Source organism: Myxocyprinus asiaticus, chromosome 24, assembly GCF_019703515.2.
Source record: "Myxocyprinus asiaticus isolate MX2 ecotype Aquarium Trade chromosome 24, UBuf_Myxa_2, whole genome shotgun sequence".
Classification (NCBI taxonomy): Eukaryota; Metazoa; Chordata; class Actinopteri; order Cypriniformes; family Catostomidae; genus Myxocyprinus; species Myxocyprinus asiaticus.
In genome coordinates this window covers 13,226,060-13,252,317 of record NC_059367.1, presented here as the reverse complement: position 1 = coordinate 13,252,317, position 26,258 = coordinate 13,226,060, and the positions used below count along the sequence as shown (strand labels likewise).

Here is a 26,258-nt window from a genome sequence, read left to right as displayed (position 1 = left end):
AATTATGTAATACAGTCAACAGGAATGCATCATTTTATTACAGTAACCATACACCCAAACCCCAACCCTAAACCTAACCATCAGTGGAGTAAAACTGTATCTTGGAGGGAAAATGCAACCTTCGAATCACACTCATCATTAATTATGTGAATGCGATTACGTCTTGTTTTTACATGGGACCAGAACCCGTGTCTCTGACTCAACTACTGGGCTGTGACCCAATAATGAGTCACAGGTCTGTTCTGATTGTGGACAGAAAAGCAGCAAAAACATTGCTAATTGCAAATACTATTTTTTTTATTATTTTTATTTTTTTTATTTATTATTATTATTTTTTTTATAAATGCAACTAACCATCATGCATAGTTTAAATAGCTAAATAAATAGGCTTATCAGTTTATTTTATTTTTATTTTGAGGAAAAAACTCTTCCCATATTTTTTGTTGTTGATGTCGAAGACTGTGTCCAGTTAGATTGTATTTTGGTGCAAATGCAAATGCAAATAAAAAGAAATAAATTAATAACTCTTATTGTACTTACTAAAATTATGATATACAACCTCGCACATATAGTGTTTATCTTAGTAATAACAATCATGAAAATGTATCACTGACTCTGACTAAAGCTGACTCTCCTCAAAGCAATAGGCAATAAACAGATCAAAATGCAATTACTTTGGCACAAAGTCTAGATCTGGCAAATGCTGATTTGAATTTTCTTTAAGAGGCTCTGTGCCCCATGTTAATTACATCCCTTAAACTAAAAAGGTTCCATTTTAAGTCTGAGGAATTTAAAAATAAGAGGTAAATCACTCAAAAAGGACAAAAAGTCCCCAATTAGCTTAAATATTAAGTAACTATTAAAGGACTGTGCAATCTCTCTGACAAATCCAATTGATTACCTGCTTGTGTCTGCAGAGGAAATGGCTATGAGGGGAGGTGCTCTCAGTGGGAGGCTGGTGGGTCGTGGTTGGGTTGTCTCAGTCTCTGGTTTCCTCTCACAGTAGTACTGCACAGCCTGCCTGAAGGCTAGAGGGGGCAGCTGGAGGGTCCGGCAAGAAAGCCTGCGGACCGTAAAGGATTCAATGCAGGACACTGGACATGAGTCTGGGGACTCTGGTGAACAATCTGAGACCTAAGAAGGTGCGAGAGAGCTTGAATAAGAGACATTACATTAACATTTGTTACATTTTTAGAGCATTTATTATTTATGACACTTGATCTGTCTGTCTGTCTATTTAGATATACATTCATCATTCATGTTTGTTTTGATCATCAGTTTTCTCTTCTTTTGACAATATGCTCTGAAGACTTATGAGAGGAGCATCATTCCCTCTAGATACACAAGGCACTATCGATCTGATGCAGAGAAACCAGCTCTCTCCAAACAGCCTCAGGACAAACTGGGAAACACAAATCACTATTGATTCACCCACTCATTTTCCTCAAGGCACTGACTTCATGCTTCCCAAAACGCAATGACAAACAGTTCAATTATCCCAACAGCTTATAAATTATTCCTTCATTTTTGGTCAAAATCTCATTTAGATCTCTGACTGAAGAATAAATGAATGAGTACCACTCTGTTAAAAGACAGGTCTGCAGGGTATTTGCTTCTTTTTTTGGCTTTTGACATCCTTTTATTTTTTTATTTTTTGTTTTGTAGAAACAATTCTTCAGCATTTCCCATTCACAGCACAGACATAGTCATCTCATACATTATTAATCACTTAATTGTATTTAATTTGATAATGCTGAAAGCCAAACAGGATGTCCCTTGCAAACATGAGAATAAAATTGTTCTGTTTATGACCTTGCTTTCAGAAACAATCCATTTATCTCTTCAAAGCAAAAGAGTTTGACAGTGTTACTCGTGGCATTGCCATTCCTTGAATGGGTGACTTATAGGGGACATACATCTGCATGATTTATGCAGATTCTGCAACATTCATGTTCAAGCAAAATTAGATGGTACCCAATGAATCCTGTCTAAAACAAATTCCATTCAGGGAGAACATTTTTTGTACTCTTAGGTTTTTGCTAATTTATTAAGAAAATGTTTACCTAAAGCTTTGGCATTTTAAGTTATTCATTACCTGAGTCCATTCATAACATAATCAAATCAGATACAATATGTTACATTCATGAACACTAGGCTGTATTATTGTTACCGAGGTATGTGATTCTTGAAACAGTAAATGAAAAGGTAATGCTATAATATATATATATATAGTATTCGCATATCAAAAGTATTCGCTCATCTGCCTTTAGACGCATATGAACTTAAGTGACATCCCATTCTTAATCCATAGGGTTTAATATGACAACGGCCCACCCTTTGCAGCTATAACAGCTTCAACTCTTCTGGGAAGGCTTTCCACAAGGTTTAGGAGTGTGTTTATGGGAATTTTTGACCATTCTTCCAGAAGCGCATTTGTGAGGTCAGACACTGATGTTGGAGGAGAAGGCCTGGCTCGCAGTCTTCGCTCTAATTCATCCCAAAGGTTCTCTATCGGGTTGAGGTCAGGACTCTGTGCAGGCCAGTCAAGTTCTTCCACACCAAACTCGCTCATCCATGTCTTTATGGACCTTGCTTTGTGCACTGGTGTGCAGTCATGTTGGAACAGGAAGGGGCCATCCCCAAACTGTTCCCACAAAGTTGGGAGCATGGAATTGTCCAAAATCTCTTGGTATACTGAAGCATTCAGAGTTCCTTTCACTGGAACTAAGGGGTCAAGCCCAGCTCCTGAAAAACAACCCCACACCATAATCCCCCTCCACCAAACTTCACAGTTGGCACAATGCAGTCAGACAAGTACCGTTCTCCTGGCAACCGCCAAACCCAGACTCGTCCATCAGATTGCCAGATGGAGAAGCGTGATTCGTCACTCCAGAGAACGCGTCTCCACTGCTCTAGAGTCCAGTGGCGGCGTGCTTTACACCACTGCATCCGACGCTTTGCATTGCACTTGGTGATGTATGGCTTGGATGCAGCTGCTCGGCCATGGAAACCCATTCCATGAAGCTCTCTACGCACTGTTCTTGAGCTAATCTGAAGGCCACATGAACTTTGGAGGTCTGTAGCGATTGACAGTACCACGCTGGAATTCACTGAGCTCCTGAGAGTGGCCCATTCTTTCACAAATGTTTGTAGAAGCAGTCTGCATGCCTAGGTGCTTCATTTTATACACCTGTGGCCATGGAAGTGATTGGAACACTTGAATTCAATTATTAGGATGGGTGAGCAAATACTTTTGGCAATATAGTGTATTATATATAAATAAACTCTCACTTTCAACTGCTTTTATTTTCAGCAAACTTAACGTGTGTAAATATTTGTATGAACATAAAAAGATTCAACAACTAAGACATAAACTGAACAAGTTTCACAGACATGTGACTAACAGAAATGGAATAATGAGAACCTGAACAAAAGGGGGGGGGGGGGGGTCAAAATCAAAAGTAACAGTCAGTATCTGGTGTGGCCACCAGCTGCATTAAGTACTGCAGTGCATCTCCTCCTCATGGACTGCAACAGATTTGCCAGTTCTTGCTGTGAGATGTTACCCCACTCTTCCACCATGGCAGTTCCCAGACATTTCTGGGGGGAATGGCCCTAGCCCTCACCCTCCGATCCAACAGGTCCCAGATGTGCTCAATGGGATTTAGATCCGGGATCTTCGCTGGCCATGGCAGAACACTGACATTCCTGTCTTGCAGGAAATCATGCACAGAATGAGCAGTATGACTGGTGACGTCATGCTGGAGGGTAATGTCAGGATGAGCCTGCAGGAAGGGTACCACATGAGGGAGGAGGAGGTCTTCCCTGTAACACACAGCGTTGAGATTGCCTGCAATGACAAAAACTCAGTCCGATGATGCTGTGACACACCGCCCCAGACCATGACGGACCCTCCACTTCCAAATCGACCCCGCTCCAAAGTACAGGCCTCGGTGTAACGCTCATTCCTTCAGTGATAAACGACCATCACCCCTGGTGAGACAAAACTGCGACTCGTCAGTGAAGAGCACTTTTTGCCAGTCCTGTCTGGTCCAGCGAAGTTGGGTTTGTGCCCATAGGCGACGTTGTTGCCGGTGATGTCTAGTAAGGACCTGCCTTACAACAGGCCTACAAGCCCTCAGTCCAGCCTCTCTCTGCCTATTGCGGACAGTCTGAGCACTGATGGAGGGATTGTGCATTCCTGGTGTAACTCGGGCAGTTGTTGTTGCCATCCTGTACCTGTCTCGCAGATGTGATATTCGGATGTACCTGTGCAGGTGTTGTTATACATGGACTGCCACTTCGAGGATGATCAGCTGTTCTTCCTGTCTCCCTGTAGCGCTGTCTTAGGCGTCTCACAGTATGGACATTGCAGTTTATTGCTCTGGCCACATCTGCAGTCCTCATGCCTCCATGCAGCATGCCTAAGGCATGTTCACACAGATGAGCATGGACCCTGGGCACCTTTCTTTTAGTGTTTTATGTGGCAAGGAGGAGGGCGGGACTGGGCCGTGATGATGCACACCTGGCCCCTAATCAGGCTAATCAAGCTGACGAGAGGGATAAATGATGTCAGGAGAGAGAGAGCTACAGGCAGCTGCCCTGTATGTATTTATGTTTGTGTGTTTTTGTTTAATTAAATATTACTTTGATGCTTCGTCCGGTTCTCGCCTCCTCCTTTCCCTTTTACCCTGTTACACAGAGTCAGTAGAAAGGTCTCTTTAATGTCCTAAATCTTTATAACTGTGACCTTAATTGCCTACCGTCTGTAAGCTGTTAGTGTCTTTATGACCATTCCACAGGTGCATGCTCATTAATTGTTTATGGTTCATTGAACAAGCATGGAAAACCTTGTTTAAACCCTTTACAATAAAGATCTGTAAAGTTATTTGGATTTTTACAAAATTATCTTTAAAATACAGTGTCCTGAAAAAGTGATATTTCTTTTTTTGCTGAGTTTTTATATATATTTATGCAATATCACACGAGCAAGAGTGCTGATCAGCAGTGCTGATTTAGGGCCATATAGCACAATTGCAAGTGTGATATTGCTTATATACAACAGTTCAATGAACAAGTAAATAGAAAAAAAAAAAGAAAAACTGAGTACGGTAATAAAAAAAGCATTTGTAGATGGAACTACTGTCTTACGTGACGGATCAGAATCTGCAGTTGCTAGTTCAAACCAAATGATGTGTCTAAGCCTCTCAAAACGTCACTTCTGTGTGTCATGCCACGGTCCAGATCACTGAGATCAAATTTTTTCCCCATTCTGATGGTTGATGTGAACATTAACTGAAGTTCCTGACCCACATCTGCATGATTTTATGCACTGCACTGCTGCCACACAGTTGGCTGATTAGATAATCGCATGGATGATTGTTGGTGCCAGATGGGCTGGTTTGAGTATTTCTGTAACTGCTGATCTCCTGGGATTTTCACACACAACAGTCTCTAGAATTTACTCAGAATGGTGCCAAAAACAAAAAACATCCAGTGAGGGGCAGTTCTGCAGATGGAAATGCCTTGTTGATGAGAGAGGTCAACAGAGAATGGCCAGACTGGTTCGAACTGACAAAGTCTACGGTAACTCAGATAACCATCCTGTACAACTGTGGTGAGAACAATAGGGTTGGCACTGTTTTGGCAGCACGAGGGGGACCTACACAATATTAGGCAGGTGGTTTTAATGTTGTGGCTGATCAGTATATATATAAATATAAAAAACAGCACCATCACTATTTGAAAAAAGTAAAAGAAAAAGTCCTTTTTGATCAAATCTAGACAGGCCCCATTTCCAGCAGCCATCACTCCAACACCTTATTATTGAGTAATCATGCTAAATTGCTAATTTGGTACTAGAAACTCAAGTGCCATTATATCAAACACAGTTGAAAGCTATTTGGTTTGTTCAATGATGCTTAACATTGTCTTTGTGTTTGTTTTTGAGTTGCCACAGTATGCAATAGACTGGCATGTCTTAAGGTCAATATTAGGTCAAAAATGGCACAAAAGAAACAGCTTTCTCTAGAAAATCATTAGTAAATAATTGTTTCGAGGAATGAAGGCTATACAATGCTTGAAATTGCCAAAAAAAACTGAAGATTTCATACAAAGGTGTACACTACAGTCTTCAAAGACAAAGGACAACTGGCTCTACCAAGGACAGAAAGAGATGTGGAAGGCCAGATGTACAACTAAACAAGAGGATAAGTACATCAGAGTCTTTAGTTTGAGAAATAGATGCCTCACATGTCCTCAGCTGACAGCTTCATTGAATTCTACCCACTCAACACCAGTTTCATGTACAACAATAAAGAGAAGAGTCAGGTGTGCAGGCCTTATGGGAAGAATTGCAAAGAAAAAGCCACTTTTGAAAGAGAAAAACAAAAAGAAAAGGTTAGAGTGGGCAAAGAAACACAAACATTGGACAACAGATAAGTGGAAAAGAGTGTTATGGATCTTAAACCCATTGAGCTTTTGTGGGATCAGCTAGACTGTAAGGTGAGTGAGAAGTGCCTGACAAGACAGCCACATATATGGCAAGTTCTACAGGAAGCGTGGGGTGAAATGTCAACTGAGTATCTGGAAAACCGACAGCTAGAATGCCAAAGATCTGCAAAGCTGTCACTGCTGCACATGGAGGATTTTTTTGATGAGAACACTTTGAAGTAGTTTAAGAAGTTCTGAACATTTTTTTCAAATTGTAATAGTAATTTTTCACATTATTAATGTCTTGACTATACATTGTGATCAGCTGAATGCCACTTTGGTGGATAAAAGTACCAGTTTCTTTCCACAAGAGCAAAATCTGTACATTATTCCAAACTTTTGGCCACAAGTGTGTATATATATATATATATATATATATATATATATATATATATATATATATATATATATATATATATATATATATATATACACATATATATCTATATCTATCTATCTATCTATCTATCTATCTATCTATCTATCATATATATATATATATATATATATATATATATATATATATATATATATATATATATATATATATATATATATACACCGATCAGCCACAACATTAAAACCACCTGCCTAATATTGTGTAGGTCCCCCTCGTGCCGTCAAAACAGCGCCAACAATTGTACAGAGTGGTTATCCGAGTTACCGTAGACTTTGTCAGTTCGAACCCATCTGGCCATTCTCTGTTGACCTCTCCCATCAACAAGGCATTTCCATCCGCAGAACTGCCCCTCACTGGATGTTTTTTTTTTTTTTTTTTTTGGCACCATTCTAAGTAAATTCTAGAGACTTTTATGTGTAAAAATCCCAGGAGATCAGCAGTTACAGAAATACTCAAACCAGCCAATCTGGCACCAACAATTATCCATGCGATTATCTAATCAGCCAATATATATATATATATATATATATATATATATATATATATATATATATATATACACAAATATATAGTATTACGGAGCTATTTAATTTAAAGTTTCAAGGATCACATACCTCCGTTACATGTACATATACAGTATACTATTTAACTAATATATATATATATATATATATATATATATATATATAATGTACATACTAATGTTAGTCTTCATAAGACATTGTCAAACACTTATTAATTGTTACATTTAAACAGGTTCTCATCGACCTTGGAAACAACTGAAACAGATGTTTAAACAACTGTTTTGACAGGACAAGCTTGACTGGTCTTTAACACAAGGACAGTCACATAGTAAAACAGCCACAACAATATAAACATTATCTTTTGATTCCCGTTAAGGTAGAAGCGATAAACAATGTGTAGGTCTATGCTGATGGGTCGATTCAGACGGTAGAGCCATGCGGCTGTATGAAGCATCAATCCCCATGAAAACCACATTAACACAACAGAGACAGGCTCTTTTTTGCAGGAACACCCTAATCTTACTGCCCAAATGAAAAATGCAAACCATCAGTGACTCATAAATAAATAAGTGAGTAAATAAGCAAAACTTTGATTCAATTACCAGTGTTTTCACAGAGGTGTTGAATATGTAAACATTTTAATTATCGTCATTGATGCTTTGCAGTGCTCCACTGAGTTTGGAAGATTGGTAAATTTGATTTCAGAGGGGAATGGTTGAAGTGTCACATGGGTAAAAGCTGGCACCCAAACAGGGTACTTTATCTGATGATATTTAACAAACAAGAATCCAGGGTGTGCTGAGTGATTCTAGCCAGGTCTCCTAAGCAACCAAATTGGTCCGGTTGCTAGGGAGGGAAGAGTCACATGGGGTAACCTCCTCGTGGTCGAGATTAGTGGTTCTTGCTCTCAATGGGGCGCGTGGTAAGTTGTGCGTGGATCGTGGAGAGTTGCATGAGCCTCCACATGCTGTGAGTCTCCGCGGTGTCATGCACAGCGAGTCACGTGATAAGATGCGCGGATTGACTGTCTCAGAAATGGAGGCAACTGAGACTTGTCCTCCGCCACCCGGATTGAGGTGAGTAACCGCGCCACCACGAGGACCTACTAAGTAGTGGGAATTGGGCATTCCAAAATTGGGGAGAAAAGGGGATAAAATTAAAAAATATAAATACAAAAATAATTAAAAAGCAGCCTAATTCCTCACTCAGCAGGTAGCTGAAGATATTTATATGACTATCGGGAAAGGTAAATGACCTGGAATGACACTTTTTAACTTTTTGTCATTTTAATTCTAAAGAACACAATTCTTTGCACATTTAGTGAATAATAAATATAAAAGGGACAGAAAGAAGATTTTAAACTACATCTGAAATTATAAGATAAACAGATTTAATGAGCTGTGACTCACACAGAAGTTTTAATGACATTAAGCAGTTTTAATGACTTTTCAAATGTAGAGCTTTATTATAAAGCAGTAAAAATAAATGACAGACATATAAAATGCTTTTTGGCATATCAATGGAACTTCAGCATTGCCCTGGGATTTTGTGATGTAAGCATTAAGGGGTGTTACACAGGTTAGAGTCTCTTATCATGTAATCAACAGGTCAATCATGAATCTCAATTCATTCATTTTTCCTGTGCAAGGCTACACTTCATGCCTCCTTGAGACTGGTTTTATTGATATATAAAGTAGTGACATCATAATACAGCTAAAAGCTGCAGTAAATAAAGTTAGCCATCTTGCTAACTTCCGCTAGACTTTGTGATGGGGTCCCCTCAAGCGTTTCACCGATTAAATACAGGACAATAGGCGTCCCGAAGGGAACGTCTTAATTTCAGCTAAAATACAGGATGTCCCGGATATAAGAGGGGTCTTGTATCAGCCTGAAGGGGTTTATTTTGCAATTATGACTGGCTGACTGTACATTATCCTTCTTATTACATGGCTACCTACCAAATAAATAATATAATGAACATGTAATATTGATTTGAGTTTAAATTATGTTATTATACAAGAAGAATGAGACCATGGAGTCTCCAGAAACAGCTTAATTCCACTCTTGGTTTGCGTCGGAGTTCTCTTTCTTTTTACATTGTGAAAATGCCCGTTGACTGCTCATTATCACACTCATAACAAGACTGCTTGCCACATAAATAAAAATTCAATATTGATTTGAGCTGAAAGTATTTTATTCGCTTAACTGTAGAAATTGCAGAGTAATTAGAGAAATAGGAAAGATGACTCGCAATACATGGATGACTTATGAAATATCCCCTAATGTATAGTCATTATTCAGAATAATCAGACTGGATGACACAACTGACCAATCAGAAACAAGTATTCTAAAGAGCTGTGTAGCATCTACAGCCCATTACACCAAATCCACAGTAGGTCAGTGATTGGCAACATTTATCTTTGGAGGACGGAATACTAATCATAGTATGTGAAATTTACACTGAAGTATTTATAATTCATCTTTAAGAAGATACTCTTCCAGTCTCCAAAGTGACTTAAGAGGTGAAGTGTTCATTTTTTTGTGCCACTATAGCATCACCAAACTGAACTGTAAAAATAATCCATGTTTTCAAACCGATTCCAGGAAACTCCGTCTGTCTTACATTGGTTGGCCAAACAGACAAGGGGGTTTTCAACTTTGGACCACCCCTAGTTCATTAACCATTATGTTACCACCAACCCTTCTTTATAAGCAACCCACGCCATAACCCACTGGCGGTGACTGATTTCTGAGGTAATGCTTTTTTAAACAACAGTCACTCTCCCTTTCGTAGGCAAGGTCTCAAGTGACTTTGAACACTTGATCACAGGTGACAGCAGCAACCTCTGCCTTTGTATATGTTTGCTTTATTTACAAAGTAAAACACCATGCGCTGTCGTGAAATATCATCCTCTTTAAACCTGTGCCATCTGTTCAGAGTTTTAAAGCTAGCTGCTATGTTTGTAGTGAAACTGTTTAAACATATCTGTTTTAGACATTTAAATATACAGCCTTTCAAAACGGCATATGCTCCCTTTTCAAACTGGAGTCCATTTTAGTTTGTTGTTGTACCCCAGTATTGATTAATAATACTATTAACTGGCTCCAATAATTACTTTATCAATCAGTTAGTTAGTTATTTCACACATACTTAATTTCATGCTTGTATACAATGTAAAATGACCCATCCAGTCATTACAAAAGCCACATATATTAAAGTTAATTGACTGTGCACTCACATTTCCCAACTGGCTTTCCCCGCTGCAGGCATTGTCTTGCATTGTTTGTCCCTCAAATAAAAGATGAGATTTCAGACTCAGAAAGCAGAGGTGTCCTAGAATAAAGCAAAGTAAAGGAGGTGAGATCCTTTCATTTATTTATTTGCTGTTATTTATTTGCAAAAATGTTGAAGAATCTTCACACATCTCTTTTTCACACAACATTTTTTACAAACATATGACACGTCAAGCTTTAAAAAAGACAAAAACATCATTAAAATATTTTAAATACTAATTAAAGGTGCACTGGATGAAAGCGTCCAATAACAGGGCAGTTTTTGAGTTTAAGCAAGTAGTATTTAGCTGGTCATGAGATACCAACATGGATGCCCCCATGAGGCACCCCTGCCCCATGTAGAATAAAATAACTTTTATAAGGTTACTGATATGATTGAACTCATAATCTCACATGAGTGGTCATGATTTTAACATGTATCAAAATTACTTTTAATGTCTTTAGAAGTAAAACCTTTCAAATGAGGAAAAAATTACTTTTAAATTTGGATATAAATTAAGATCTGTTCCTCACACAAAAACTTTTGTATGGCTTCAGAAAAATTGGAACATATACTGTAGCAACTTCAATTACTTTAAGTATTTTTAGACAAATGTGTTCTCTATGAACTGTAATAAAATGGAAAACAGCTACCTTAAGATTCTTCAAAAATTCTCCTTTTGTTCTCCACTGAAAATTAGCAGCATTCCGGATTTGAACAACATGGGTGTGAGAAAATATATATTTTTTATTATTTTTGGGTAAACTGTTCCTTTAAGCTCACAATCCCATTTTAACAGAGACAGAATACTACCAGCATACTAAAACATCTTGTGCGGCTATGGCATCATAAATTGCATTTGAATAAATGCACTATTCTTTTCATCAGTGAGTTTGTGGTCCATGGGGACAAGCTGATAATCTAGGAACCAACCGTTCAAGAGCCATTTTGCATGAAAAAAGAAACTGAACTACTACATGCAAAAGCATTGACTACAACATGCCACTTGTATGCTAAAACATTAAGCAGTGTTATATATCTCATTACGTTTGTCATAGTCATTGTAAGTAGTTGGTTCAACCTTGAAATTACTGTGTATATTTTCTAATGCATTATACATGAGGCAGAACAAACTCTGTCCTTTTTGAAGTTGTGTCAAATTCTAGACAATTAAGTTTTTAATGAAGTAAGGCACGAATACTTTTGTTTTCCTGAAAAACTTTTTCCAGCATATCCTTTACCAGATGTGAATTGTTTTCAATAAAATAAAATAAAAATTAAAAAAACATTCTGTTAGGCTTATTTTAATTTAAGAATATCTAAAATCATGATATTCCTAACCGTGAGACTTTAAAGATGTAGAATTATGTTTCCATTTGAGGGATGGTGTGGGTGATTATTCATGCCAGAAGGTAATGCACATATTGATTATTTGTGACTAAGTCTTTTGTTTCCATTGCAATAATGATCAGTTCCATTTATTTGAAGAAACTCACAAGTCAAATCATCCTTTTCTCATGCGATTATCTTTTTCCTCAATATGTAATTCATTCAGAAATGCACAAATATGAAGGGAGAATGTGGCCGAGAGGACAAATCACATCCTCATAATCCTCAGTTAAAATTTTTTTACATGTTTGCAATTATTTATCTCAGAATGTTTGCTTTTATTTCAAGTTGTGTACACTCAAGAGATCTATTCCCATAAATATTTAGCAAACCGGGATTGAAGCTGAAGTTAGTAAACTTTACAAATCCACAGAATGCAGTAACATAAACATAGCACAGAAGACAAATCGAACAAATGCTATTCATATTCATATATTTAGTATTTTTCCAAGCTGTATTATAAGCAGCATTACAATATAAAATGTCTCGGGTAACCCTGTTAAGAAGAGTACTGATGTCTATGAAATTATTATTTTACCAATGTGTCTCAATCTGAAGTCTCTATCTCCACCTTGTGGCTGTAATGTGAATATGTTATCAGGTCTGACAGGGTTACTCTATTCATTCCTATAAATTGTTAAAAATAATTTCTTTGTTATGTTTAGTGTTATATGCCCAAAATAAGGGGTCAAATTTAAATAATGAAACCTATTTGTAATTGCAAAGTTGTTTTGTATATTTAATTCCAGATTTCCTTGTCATGCAGCAATTCACTCTGTAAGAATCCCAGTATTGCTGAACCTAGAATTAATTCCCTTAGCCTATATTAGCACCCTAGAACTGTTTAAAGAAGAAAAAATGATAGGACAAACAACATGGCAAAACCCTTTTAGACATTATTTTAGACTGGTTTACTCCCAATGCGATTCAACATAAGAATAATTTAAAAATATACTATTTCTACTACTACTGCTGCTGCTGGTGCTGCTGCTGTTAATAACAATAATTATAATGACCTTATTATTTTTACAATAACATTATCATCATCATCATCAGTCAATAAAACATTTAAAATAATTCTCTGATCACTTTTAGATTATCTATCTACACATTATAAAGTTACTTAATAACAATAGTTCAACAGTTTTATTTACATTACACATTGCACTATTTACACTGTGGAAAATGGAGTGTTTTTAAAAGGAGGCCACGTGCCTCAATAACTGCTGAAAATATAAACTCTGTTCCAGATCATTATTTCCCTAGGCATTTTGTGTGTGTGTGTGTGTGTGTGTGTGTGTGTGTGTGTGTGTGTGTGTGTGTGTGTGTGTGTGTCACAGACTAAACTTGGCATTTGTCAATTATAGTTTATGGAATATTTTCCATGGGAAACACAACATAATCTTTTCAAATCAAATTCCTTATTAGACCACAGTTATTAGAAATGCATCAAGCCCTGGTAGTTGACATTACCACTTACAACCCAGAGTATCTACTATAAAATAAATCATCATTAATTCATGAGTACCCAGTGGCATGTTTATGTTTTTAATAGTCCTTTGAGTAAATACTTTGTGTGATCTAGGCATTAATAACCACTATTCAGAAGTATATTTTTGTTTGCTTGAGCAATGTTCACATTGCAAAGGCAAAAGCCAAGTCATTTTATTGGCAATCTAAGATAACTGTAGGCAACAGGGAACCTGTCAGTTACATACTTTATAACCATTAATCATGTGTTCTTTCATATCTGTGGCTCACTTGAACCAACATTATGGTCATATAGTATATAATAACTTATGGATACATTATCACCATTAGTGCGCTGTTAATGTCAGTTATTTCCATTCTGCCCTGTCATCTGTGTTTCTGTTAAGGCTATTAAACTTTTTGTGTCATGAGAGAGTTTGGAAAAATGTCTGTACTGTTTCCTTTTGAAATTCTTCCAGGAATGGCTCTTCAATCTTTGCGCACAGGATGTTAAAAGGAGGATTATCCTTAAACAAAATCTTAAAGTGGAAATTGAGGCCGTTTCCATTCCATCTATACTGAGTTTTGTATAGATGTTTGGAGTCAGAGGAATATGGAATTTATTTTAAGATTTCGGATCAAGATGTTGTCATGTGAAGGTGCCCTCAGCAAAACAAGATGGCCTTTGTAGATTGCTTTCACCATTTTGTTTGTTTCCTTTCTTTTTTCATACATTGTAGGCTGCTGTCAAAGTAATACAGACAAACTTTTGCATTACCAGTGTGGACAAAACTGTTGGTCATTGATCCATCAAGACAAGGCACATACCAAAGACTCTAAAAGTATTTGGAGACTTAAGCCACTCATAAAAATGTATGAATGTCATTGCATTACGTAACAAAATATAGCATAAGCCCACTTTGCATGCACACATTTCACAAAAAGAAGTTTGTTAGATTTCAAATGAAAAAACCAAAACTGATATACTGTTCAAAAAATGAAGAGAGAAATTATTTAGACTCTTTCTGGCTGTCACATGTTTGTTGAACATATCCATAGTTGATGTGATGAATTAAACTTGTAGTTAATATGCTAAGATACCTGTATGAACTTCCACTGAACATCACCTTGACACCAGTCATTTGACCAAGTCATTGCTAAAATTCTGAGAAAGGCCCTATCATCATTTGTTTGCAGATTGGTTTGATATTTTGTTATCTAACGCAATGACATTCAGACATTTTTAAGTGTGACTTAACTGTCCAAATACTTTTTTGGTGCCACTGCACTGTAAATAATAAGAAAAAAAAACAACTCCTTTCAATAATGCTTTCTCCATTCTGTTCATAACTCAGACCCACTTCAACAACTTCATGAAGTAATTTCTTCCCCAAAGTAAAGGCAAACCTTAACTTAACCTGGACAAGTCACTAACAGCTTTTCCTCTTCATTTACAGGTATAATTTGTTTGCTCTCAGAAGGACCGCCACAGTTTATTTGTTTATGACAGTACCTGAGGGTCCCTCACAAGTTTCCTCTTGTGTTCCACACACTTTGATTTAATGGATGACGATTAGCCAGGTAGATTTATTTTCCCCCCAAATGACAATTACAGCACACAGAAACAACAAACTGTCAGGTTTTGCACATTGTTCTCTGAAGTTCAGATTGACCTTTAATGAATTATTTTGCATAATACATACACTGTAAATAATAATAATAATGTTAGATTTAAGGTAAAAAAATAAAAAGAAAAAAGAAAAAGAAAAAGAAAAAGAAAGAAAAGAACTGGCAGCTGTGGTTGCCAAAATGCACTGTAAAAAAAAATACAGTGGCAATATTTCAGGCATTATGGGATGGAACTTCGGTGCCTGATTTACAGATCATAACAATTTATCATTAGGAGAATATTCAGGTTTCAGTTCAAGTTAATTGACAGCATTAGAGGCATAATGTTTATAACCACAAACATTTATTTAGACTGTTTTCTTAAAGAAAAAAACTAAAATCTGGGTTATACTGAGGAACTTACAATTAAAGTGAATGGGGCCAATCTGTAAACGTTAACTCACTGTTTCAAAAGTATAGCCACAAGATGTAAACAATATGTGTGTTAACATGGTTTGTATGATAAAAAAATATATATATATAAAAAAAAAATCACTTACTAACCTTTTCTATGTAAAGTTATATCAAATTTGACAAGTTTTTTGAAATCACAATGTTAATTTGGACTTCTGGTCTTTTTTCTGTTTGTTTTTTTAACCATATATTGGGATTCATACTTTTTACTTACAAGAAACATAATTTTAACAATATTTTTCATGCATTGTTTTGTAATTTTATTTTATATATATATATATATACACTGGCGGCCAAAGTTTTGATCACAAAGTATAGTCAGGACATTACTGATGTAAAAAACAGCACCATCACTATTTGACAAAAGTCGTTTTTGATCAAATCTAGACAGGCCCCATTTCCAGCAGCCATCACTCCAACACCTTTCCTTGAGTAATCATGCTAAATTGCTAATTTGGTACTAGAAAATCACTTGCCATTATATCAAACACAGTTATATAACTATTTGGTTCGTTAAATGAAGCTTGACATTGTCTTTGTGTTTGTTTTTGAGTTGCCACAGTATGCAATAGACTGGCATGTCTTAAGGTCAATATTAGGTTAAAAATGACAAAAAAGAAACAGCTTTCTCTAGAAACTCATCAGTCAATCAATGTTTTGAGGAATGAAGGCTATACAATGCTTGAAATTGCCAAAAAACTGAAGATTTCATACAAAGGTATACACTACAGTCTTCAAAGACAAAGGATAACTGGCTCTAACAAGGACAGAAAGAGAGATGGAAGGTCAGATGTACAACTAAACAAGAGGATAAGTACATCAGAGTCTCTAGTTTGAGAAATAGACGCCTCACATGTCCTTAGCTGACAGCTTCATTGAATTCTACCCGCTCAACCCCAGTTTCATGTACAACAGTAAAGAGAAGACTCAGGTGTGCAGGCCTTATGGGAAGAATTGCAAAGAAAAAGCCACTTTTGAAACAGAAAAACAAAAAGGAAAGGTTAGAGTGGGCAAAGAAACACAGACATTGGACAACAGATAACTGGAAAAGAGTGTTATGGATCTTAACCCCATTGAGCTTTTGTGGGATCAGCTAGACTGTAAGGTGTGTGAGAAGTGCCCGACAAGACAGCCACATCTATGGCAAGAACTCTTTGAAGTAGTTGAAGAAGTTGTGAACATTTCTTTCAAATTATAATAGTAACTTTTCACGTTATTAATGTCCAGACTATACATTGCCACTTTGGTGAAAAAAGTACCAATTTCTTTCCATAAGAGCAAAATCTGTACATTATTCCAAACTTATGGCTGCTAGTGTATACATATGTATATATATATATATATATATATATATATATATATATATATATATATATATATATATATATATATACACACACACACTACCAGTCAAAAGTTTAGGGTCACTTACTCATTCTTTATTATTATTATTATTCACATTTAAATATAATAGTAAAGTCATCAAAACTATGGAAGAACAGAAATGGAACTATGGGAATTATGTTGTGACTAAACAAAATCCAAACTGTTTTATATTTTAGCATCTTCAAAGTAGTCACCCTTTGCCTAGAATTTGCAGACATGTACTCTTGACATTTTCTCAACCAACTTCTTGAGGTATCACTCTGGGATGCTTTTTAAACAGTATTGAAGGAATTCCCATCAATACTGGGCACTTATTGGCTGCTTTTCTTTATTATTTGGTCCAAGTCATCCATTTAAAAAAAAAAAAAAATGATTTGTTAAAATTTTAGTTTTGTAATGAAATAAATTAATATGTTGGCACAATTCTATTTTGGTCTACAAAAATCAAATTTGCCTTCAAATCAAAAGGTTTTTAAGATCATGAGAAACATTTCAGTCAAGTGACCCCAAAATTTTGAACGGCAGTGTATATATATATATATTACAGTAAATTATTATTACTGTTAATATTTATAAGGTAACTTATAATTTCCTAAATAACAGATTTTTTTTGTACATTTTTTTTTACAGTTTTACAGTGTTTTCTCAGAGTTACATAACAGCGCGGCAGTGGCCGCAAACGTGTTTGGATTTGTTAATCTTATTCCAGACATGCCTGCAAACATTCCTTCCATGTTCCATTTAAAATATGCTTAAAATAATTACATATACTGCTGACTTAATTGTGTATAATGCGGGCTTAGACTGCAAACAATGGAAACAGATGGACACAGGCACTATGGGCAAAGGGAATAGGAAAAACTTTTACCAAGAGCAATCAAAACAAAGGCAACTTTTATGCTTCCTCTATCTCCACTATTTGAGTGAACTACAAAGAGTCATTTGCATGTAAGAAGTTTAAAGCTTACACAGAGGTTTCAATATTAAAAGCAATGACAGGTGGACTTTTAAACTGAGTCTCCTGTTGCTTCTGCATGGACATTTAGTCAACCTTGTGATGCTTAATTGTTGTGGTTCGTGAGGCTTGTGTGTTATATCACAGCAAGGGTCTGTACCCCTATGAGTGGATCCAAGTTTTAAAACCTAGATATAAACGTTCACACCAGATACAATATTGTGATTTAGAATGAAACTGTCATAAGGAACTGATTAGAAACACAGATGTTTTAGGGGGAAAGGGCGGCGTCATGGATGACATCATTAGCTGGCCTTCTTGACATCATAAATATATAATCCCACACCCTTTTGAACATTTTCTTGTATCAGATACAGCATTAATTGTATAAAAAAATAAAATAATATAAAAAAGACAAGAAAAAAAAAGCACACACTAGATTAGTTATATTTCCTATTGCTAAAGAATACTGGAACATAAAATGAAATTTTAGGAGTTGTTTGAGGTACAAGTACACTATGTGAGAGATTTCTAAAACTAGTTAACAAAATGTCTTCAAAAAATCACTTTAAAATGTATTTGTAATAACTCCTGGTTTGTATTAAGGTAGTTGACAAGAAATATTTTTGTAAAGTTGACATGTCCTGCAGTGTGACATACTAAACTTCATGTAAAACTATTTTAAACTGCATTTTTCTGTTTAAAAATATTAAAATATTCATGTTATTCTGTCAAATATTCATTAGGCACACTGTAGGACCATTTAAAATGAACCAGTGAGGACAAAAAGGCGATTCAAATAGTAAAGATACTAAAATAATAAAAATAGTAAAAAATAAAATAAAAACTATTTGGTGACCACTCACAGGACCTAAGATATACACTCTGCCTTATAAATTCATATAAATTATAACTTAAAATATTGATGCTGGTAAAAAAAAAAAATTAAATTTTTTTTATTTTTTTTATAGTTTTATATGTTTAAATGTATAGATTTAAATGAAGTCAAATGTCAAATAATGTCACATGAAGTGAGATCCACTCTCACACAGCTGAGGGGTTTAGTTATACACATGACTTCATTTAGTAGAGGAAACACTGACATGTGAAGGGAAAACACAAGAACAGAACTGTATTTCCTCAGCCCTCTTTCTGACTATAGTATCATCAATTGTACACAAACCAAAACAAACAAGCATGTGTGGACCATAATGCTTCATTTTCTACTATGATTATGATACAACAAGACTTTCCGGTTCACTGTGAGTGCAGCCAGCTTTGGGTTGCACTATTTATACATTGAGCACGCAAATGCCACAGTGTCTCTCCTACTTAAAACATTCTTGAGTCATCCAGTGCAATGATGAGTTTGCTGAAGAGGTCAGGTGCCCTAAAGTCACCTTGCACCTGCCTATCCTTTTCCACATGCATTAAAACCCAAGACATGCACAAACGCACAGTGCAAGACCAGATGGACAATCACAACAAGAAAAGCCTAAAAGGACACATTTACATACAGACCTGTGGTGCAAAAACATACTCATGGAAGGAGCTAAAAGGAGAAAAAGGTAGATGAACGAAATATGAATGAACTTACTCTTTTCCTTGGAGAAAGAGAAAATGGCAATGACAGATGCAATCCTCCAGAGACTGAGCTCCGTTGTCACTGCTACATAGTCCAACAAAAACAGAACGGAATGTATGAGTCCTCTTTGCTTCCTGTGACACTGTGCCTCGTGCTTTGATGCTCTTTGGTTTAAGGATGGAGGAACATCAGAGTTCCCAGCCTCTCAGCCAATCAGAGCTCTCTGAATCCATTCCCTCACCCCTCCTCTAAAGTTCCTCAAGCAGAAGTCAGCAGAGAGAGAGACTGAAGAGATGTTTTAAAAAGCAGGGGTCACTGCAGCATCTCATTAGGATGCTTATACAGCCTGGTTTCAGAAACAAACATCTTAAATTGTCTTGTACTTGAGAAATAAGAGTGTTTATGTGCACGTTTGCCATGGGAACGCTGCACTGATCAATCAGCGAAATTTGTCCTTTTGTAAATTAATCATCAAAATTTAACTTCTGACTTAAGTTATGTTACTCATATTCTGTTTACGTCTGTGGTCCCTTTTGAGGTTGCCATTCTCATTTCATATGCCCTCTATCTAGTCTCTCATTGTCTCACTGTATAGTTTTTAGTGAATGCACCCTCACAACATACTCCTTACTTTTTTAAAGTCACTTTTTTTAAACTCAAGTATATAGACAAACATTTCAAACTAACAAAGAATCACACATATTTTTATGTCAGTTTGTTTATATTGTCATAGTATATTATCTACATCAGTTATGATCTCAGGGTTTGTGCCATTCAAAGGAGCGTTAGGGAACCACACAATTCATATTTTGTAATAAATTACTTGCAAATGTAGTAAATTAATTTACAATATGTTTATCATTGTTTAAAAAATAAGAGGGATAATAACTTTGTTTTTTATTTAGTACTGCCCTAATTAAGCTATTTTTCATAGAATAACTAAATATACACTACCGGTCAAATGTTTTGAAACACTTGACCGAAATGTTTCCCATGATCTTAAAAATCTTTTGATCTGAAGGCGTATGCTTAAATGTTTGAAATTAGTTTTGTAGACAAAAATATAATTGTGCCACCATATTAACTTATTTCATTATAAATCTAAAATTTAATTAAAAAAAAGTTTTTGAAATGGATGACTTGGACCAAATAATACAGAAAAGCAGCCAATAAGTGCCCAACATAGATGGGATCTCCTTCAATAATGTTTAAAAAGCATCCCAGGGTGATACCTCAAGAAGTTGGTTGAGAAAATGTCAAGAGTACATGTCTGCAAATTCTAGTCAAAGGGTGACTACTTTGAAGATGCTAAAATATAACACAGTTTTGATTTATTTTGGATTTTGTTTAGTCACAACATAATTCCCATAGTTCCATTTATGTTATTCCATAGTTTTAATGACTTTACTATTATTCTAAAATGTGAAAAAAAAAAAAATAATAATAATAAAGAATGAGTAAGTGTTTCAAAACTTTTGACCGGTAGTGTATGTCATCATTTACTCACCCTGATTACATTCTAAGTCCTTTAGGCTTTCTTTCTGCATAGCAAAAAATTTCACTGTATGGAAAAAAGGATGCAATTAAAGTGAATTGTGAATGAAGCTAACATTCTGCCAAACATCTCCTTTTGTGTTCCACGAAAGAAAGAAAATCATATGGGTTCCGTATAACTTGAGGTGACTAGTTTTTTATTTTTGGGTGAACTATTCCTTTAAGAACCAAGGACATGTGAGTGACTCCAGTCAGTCTCCCTAACCAATTGGCCTGGTTGCTAGGGTGGGTAGAGTCACGTTGGGTTAACCTCCTCGTGGTTGCTATAATGTGGTTCTCGCTCTCGGTGGGGCATGTGGTGAACTGTGTGTGGATGCCGCGGAGAATAGCATGAGCCTCCACACGCGCTAGGTCTCCGCGGTAACGCGCTCAACAAGTCACATGATAAGACTTGGAGGCAACTGAGAGCACGGTCTCAGACGTGGAGGCAACTGAGATTCGTCCTCCGCCACCCGGATTGAGGTGAGTCACTACGCCACCACGAGGACTTAGAGCGCATTGGGAATTGGGCATGCCAAAATTGGGGAGAAAAGGGGAGAAAATCCCCCCCCCCCAAAAAAAAAGAACCAAGGATATGTAAACTTTTAAACAGGATATTGTGTGTAATTTTTGCCTCTTTTTTCTTTCTTTTTTCTTTTTTTTTTAGTTTTTTGTCTTGTGCAACTACTGCATCGAACTACGATCAAACCAAAACACAATTTTCATGATCACTCCTTTTTTTTTAAAATACTACACATATTATGAAAAGGAGTATGTAAACTTATGAGCACAACTGTACTAGGTACAAAACACTTTAAATAAACTCATTACATTTTTGGCTGACACTGCTATGAGAAGGCTAATTGTAGTATGATATCACATAAAAGTGTAGAACTGTGTCACTTTAGCAAATGTTTTATCAAAACATTCCACTGTTTGTTTGAATGACCTATCCAATACAGCAACATTGGGTTCGATCCAATTTGTTTGTACAACCAATAAAAGTTAAGGATGGGTTTCCGGAATCTCCTTGAAAACAGTGAATATTTTTGCACTTCCGTTTGGTGATATTAGTGGCACAGAAAATAAACACTTCAGCTTTAAAATGGCCAATCAGTCAGGGTTATTTGTCCCTTTACCCACCCACAACAGTTCATTATTTCTAAAGGGCATGCCATTTTTCAAATCCACAACTGCATCTGTTAAATCATTATATTCCACCTTAAAATGCAGTGTAGACAGGATTGGGGAGTAACGGAATACATGTAATGGGATTACGTATTTAAAATACTAAATATAAGTAACTATATTCCACTACAGTTACAATTGAAATCATTGGTAATTAGAATACAGTTACATTCAAAAAGTATTTTGATTACTGAGGAGATTACTTTGCATTTTATTGTCATTTTTTTCATTTAATATTTAGTCCTTTCAGATAGAAAAATGTATACATATAAATGATGCGATCCAAAGTGCATATTTCTAGCCATTTTACACGCACGTTACCAGGCATGATCATATTTTTTTATCAAGAAAATTCACGTTGGATCATAATTTCTTTTTTTCTAGTAAGACCTTTGATATTAGGGCAAAAAATCATTTTCTTGATAATAATTTTTGTATTGTTCTCCTGTAAAAATATCTAAAAAAAATCCTTAAAACAAGATAAATTTGATTGATCTTGTTTTAGAAACATCACTGCATAAGATATTTAGTTTTTTTCAGCGAATGTATTTTTAACACGTGTATTTTGTCTTACTGTACTGGCAGAGTTTTTATAGTCAAAACAAGTGAAAAAATCTACCAGTGCTGAAGACGTTGAGTAAACAACATCTGTTTGACATAATCCTTCAGTCAACAACATTCTTGGCAGCGAAATAAAAAACAGGTTTTTCTGTTTTTATTTGTCGTAACTAAATGCATAGCCATATCATTCAGCCTAAACGATAATGTCCAAACATTTCAACTACAATACTAACACAAGCAATTGTAGGCTACTTTTCCAGCAACATTAAATTAAGGGAACAAAAGCCTAAATTAAGATGATACTTGAAAATAATAGTTTGATGAAGGGGGCTGTTTGGCATTTAATGCATTAATTAGTGCATGAATTTCTCCTGCAGCATTTGACAGTAGTACGTTTTTTTCTTTAATTATTGGGTGACATCAATGGGTTCTCACTTTTGCAAGTGCTGCAAATTAATCTGATTAGGAAATTCCACCTCGGAATGCCAAAGTACTGTGTAGAGGGAAAGGCAGGGGTCTTACAGACAAAAGTGAACATTATTCTGTGAGCAATCCAGATTCATTCTGACCTGCTGGCTCACACATGTTGGGAACCAAGACCTAATTCTATCTGCTAGAGAAAAATTACCCATGAAGCACCAGTGAAAAATGCTTTAAGGATAATTCTGTTATCCTGTTTCATGTGGGCGGAGGAGGCGATCACTCATGCGTGTTTATTCTACTACAAAACCACCCAAAAGCATGCTTGTTAAATTTTTCATTGCAAAAGAGGGCAGTGCATTTTCAAGTGTAGCAGTTCGAGGATCAGTGCATGACCTTAGTTCACCCAAAAATTAAAATTCTGTCATCATTTACTCACCCTTGTTTTCAACCCATTTGACTTTTCTTCTGCTGTGGAACACAAAAGGAGATGTTGTGCAGAATGTTAGCTTCATTTGCCATATACTTTCATTGCATATTTTTTCCCATACAATGAGGTGAATGGTGACCGAGACTAACAATCTGCGTAACATCTCCTTTTGTGTTCCACGGAAGAAAGTAAGTCAAACTGGTTTAGAACATGAGGGCAGTGTTGGGCAAGGCAAGATCCTAAATAAATGTAGCTAGCTAAGCTGCCAACTACTCAACAGAAAAATAAATTAAGCTGAGCTGAAAGTTACACTTCAAAGTAAGCAGCAAGTTACACTCCAAAAGTAGCTTGCTACATTCATGTTACTTCATTTTGTTTTTCAACCAGATTCATGGAGCATACTGTCATAAACAAAGCATCTAAAACACTAATTCACATGACATTTATCAAAGCCATAGTGCAATACACAAGTATACAATATGGTGCAATATATGTATGAGCGTGTTAAAAAAAAACAAACATGTAAATTCATATTTATTCCTGCTACCTATTCAATATGTAAAATTACTATTTTGGTATTATTATTAAACAAAAAAAATCATATTTATTCTAAACAAACCCATACCCATTTGAACATATTTTTCTTTGCACATTCCTGCATAACAATTCTACGTACATATACTATCTATCCTGTATTTCTGTGTCTAGCTATTGTATTTCTGTTTGTACTGGAAGCTTCTGTTCAGATGCCAAATTTCTTGTTTAAGTGAGCACATCTGGGCAATAATACTCTAATATCTGATGGTATCAGAGGGGAATACCATGGTACTTTGAAATGTGGTTACCATATTCATATACTTTTGTATTTACATGGTGCTTCAGGGTAATTCAGCGGCGGGCCGTGCATTTAAAGTCTAGGCCTTCAGTGTGATTCATGCCATTAAGAAAACACAGTTTCACAATGAATAATAAACCCTATGCCTCTGGGCATCATACATTATGTCGCAGCTAAATAGTAATACCAATTGACATTTTAAAAACACGTCCACGCACGAAAGCCAGAACTTGAAACGACACTTAATGCTCAAGCAAGCCTAATTTTAACTACAGCATGACTGTTTTGTGAAATGAACATCTCCAGAATAGACATTCAAAAATAATAATTTTTCATATGAATCTACCAAGGAGGTCTATAATACCTGGAAAAATACATCTAATAATATTTGCGATAATATATCTACATTTTAAGCTGGAATAGGAGAAAGAATTAAACATCAAAAAACAATTACACATTTTATCTCTACAGTTTCTACAATAATTCAGACCATAGTAAATATTAAAGGAGCAGGAATAATGTCAGCATAATGCTTTAAATATACAAAGTATTTTAGGATATCCAAATAAATCTGTTGCAGATAGTGAAAGGGCCCAAAGCGGTGTTGGAATATCCAAATGTTCAGACTGCACAATAATTTCCAGACCCTCTACTCCTAAACTACACACACAATGTAGAATGCTGCTGTAACTTTTCACGCACTTGGGGCAGCTGTGATCCGCTAGTGAGAGCTCAGATTCTTCCACACTTTCCAGTCGGTCATTATTACTGGAAAATGGTTTTCAGAAAACATTTGATAGCGACTGCACTCGCAAAGAGCAATAAAACCTTATTCAGAGTAGTGCCATATTTAGTTTTTGACAGGAACTCACTCTTCAATGGGTAGTATGCTCCTGTTGTTTAAACTGGTTTTGATCGTTCAGATGATGACATACAAAAAAAACTTAAAACACGAGTTGTAAAACATTATATAAACTCAGCAGAGAAAATAAACGTCCCTTTTTCAGGACACTGTTTTTTAAAGATAATTTTGTAAAAATCCAAATAACTTTACAGATCTTTATTGCAAAGGGTTTAAACAAGGTTTTCCATGCTTGTTCAATGAACCATAAACAATTAATGAACATGCACCTGTGGAACGGTCGTTAAGACACTAACAGCTTACAGACGGTAGGCAATTAAGGTCACAGTTATAAAAACTTAAGAGACCTTTTCTACTGACTCTGAAAAACACTAAAAGAAAGATGCCCAGGGTCCCTGCTCATCTGCGTGAATGTGCCTTAGGCAGGCTGTATGGAGGCATGAGGACTGCAGATGTGGCCAGGGCAATAAATTGTAATGTCCGTACTGTGAGACGCCTAGGACAGCACTACAGGGAGACAGGAAGAACAGCTGATCGTCCTCGCAGTGGCAGACCATGTGTAACAACACCTGCACAGGATCAGTACATCCAAATATCACACCTGCGGGACAGGTACAGGATGGCAACAACAACTACCCGAGTTACACCAGGAATGCACAATCCCTCCATCAGTGCTCAGACTGTCCGCAATAGGCAGAGAGAGGCTGGACTGAGGGCTTGTAGGCCTGTTGTAAGGCAGGTCCTTACCAGACATCACCAGCAACAACATCGCATATGGGCACAAACTCAACTTCGCTAGACCAGACGGGACTGGCAAAAAGTGCTCTTTTTGAATAAGTGAATGAGGAATGAGCGTTACATCGAGGCCTGTA

The 26,258-nt window shown here is 36.1% G+C and overlaps 1 long non-coding RNA gene across 1 annotated transcript; it reads right to left on the bottom strand.

The window, feature by feature from the left end:
- Positions 1–990: 990 nt before the first annotated feature.
- Positions 991–19,694, bottom strand: LOC127414699 (uncharacterized). The gene is made up of 3 exons (XR_007892829.1): positions 19,570–19,694; positions 10,656–10,750; positions 991–1,134 (listed from the first exon to the last, which is right to left on the bottom strand). It is a non-coding gene; the product is annotated as an uncharacterized LOC127414699 (long non-coding RNA).
- Between the last annotated feature and the right edge of the window lie 6,564 nt (positions 19,695–26,258).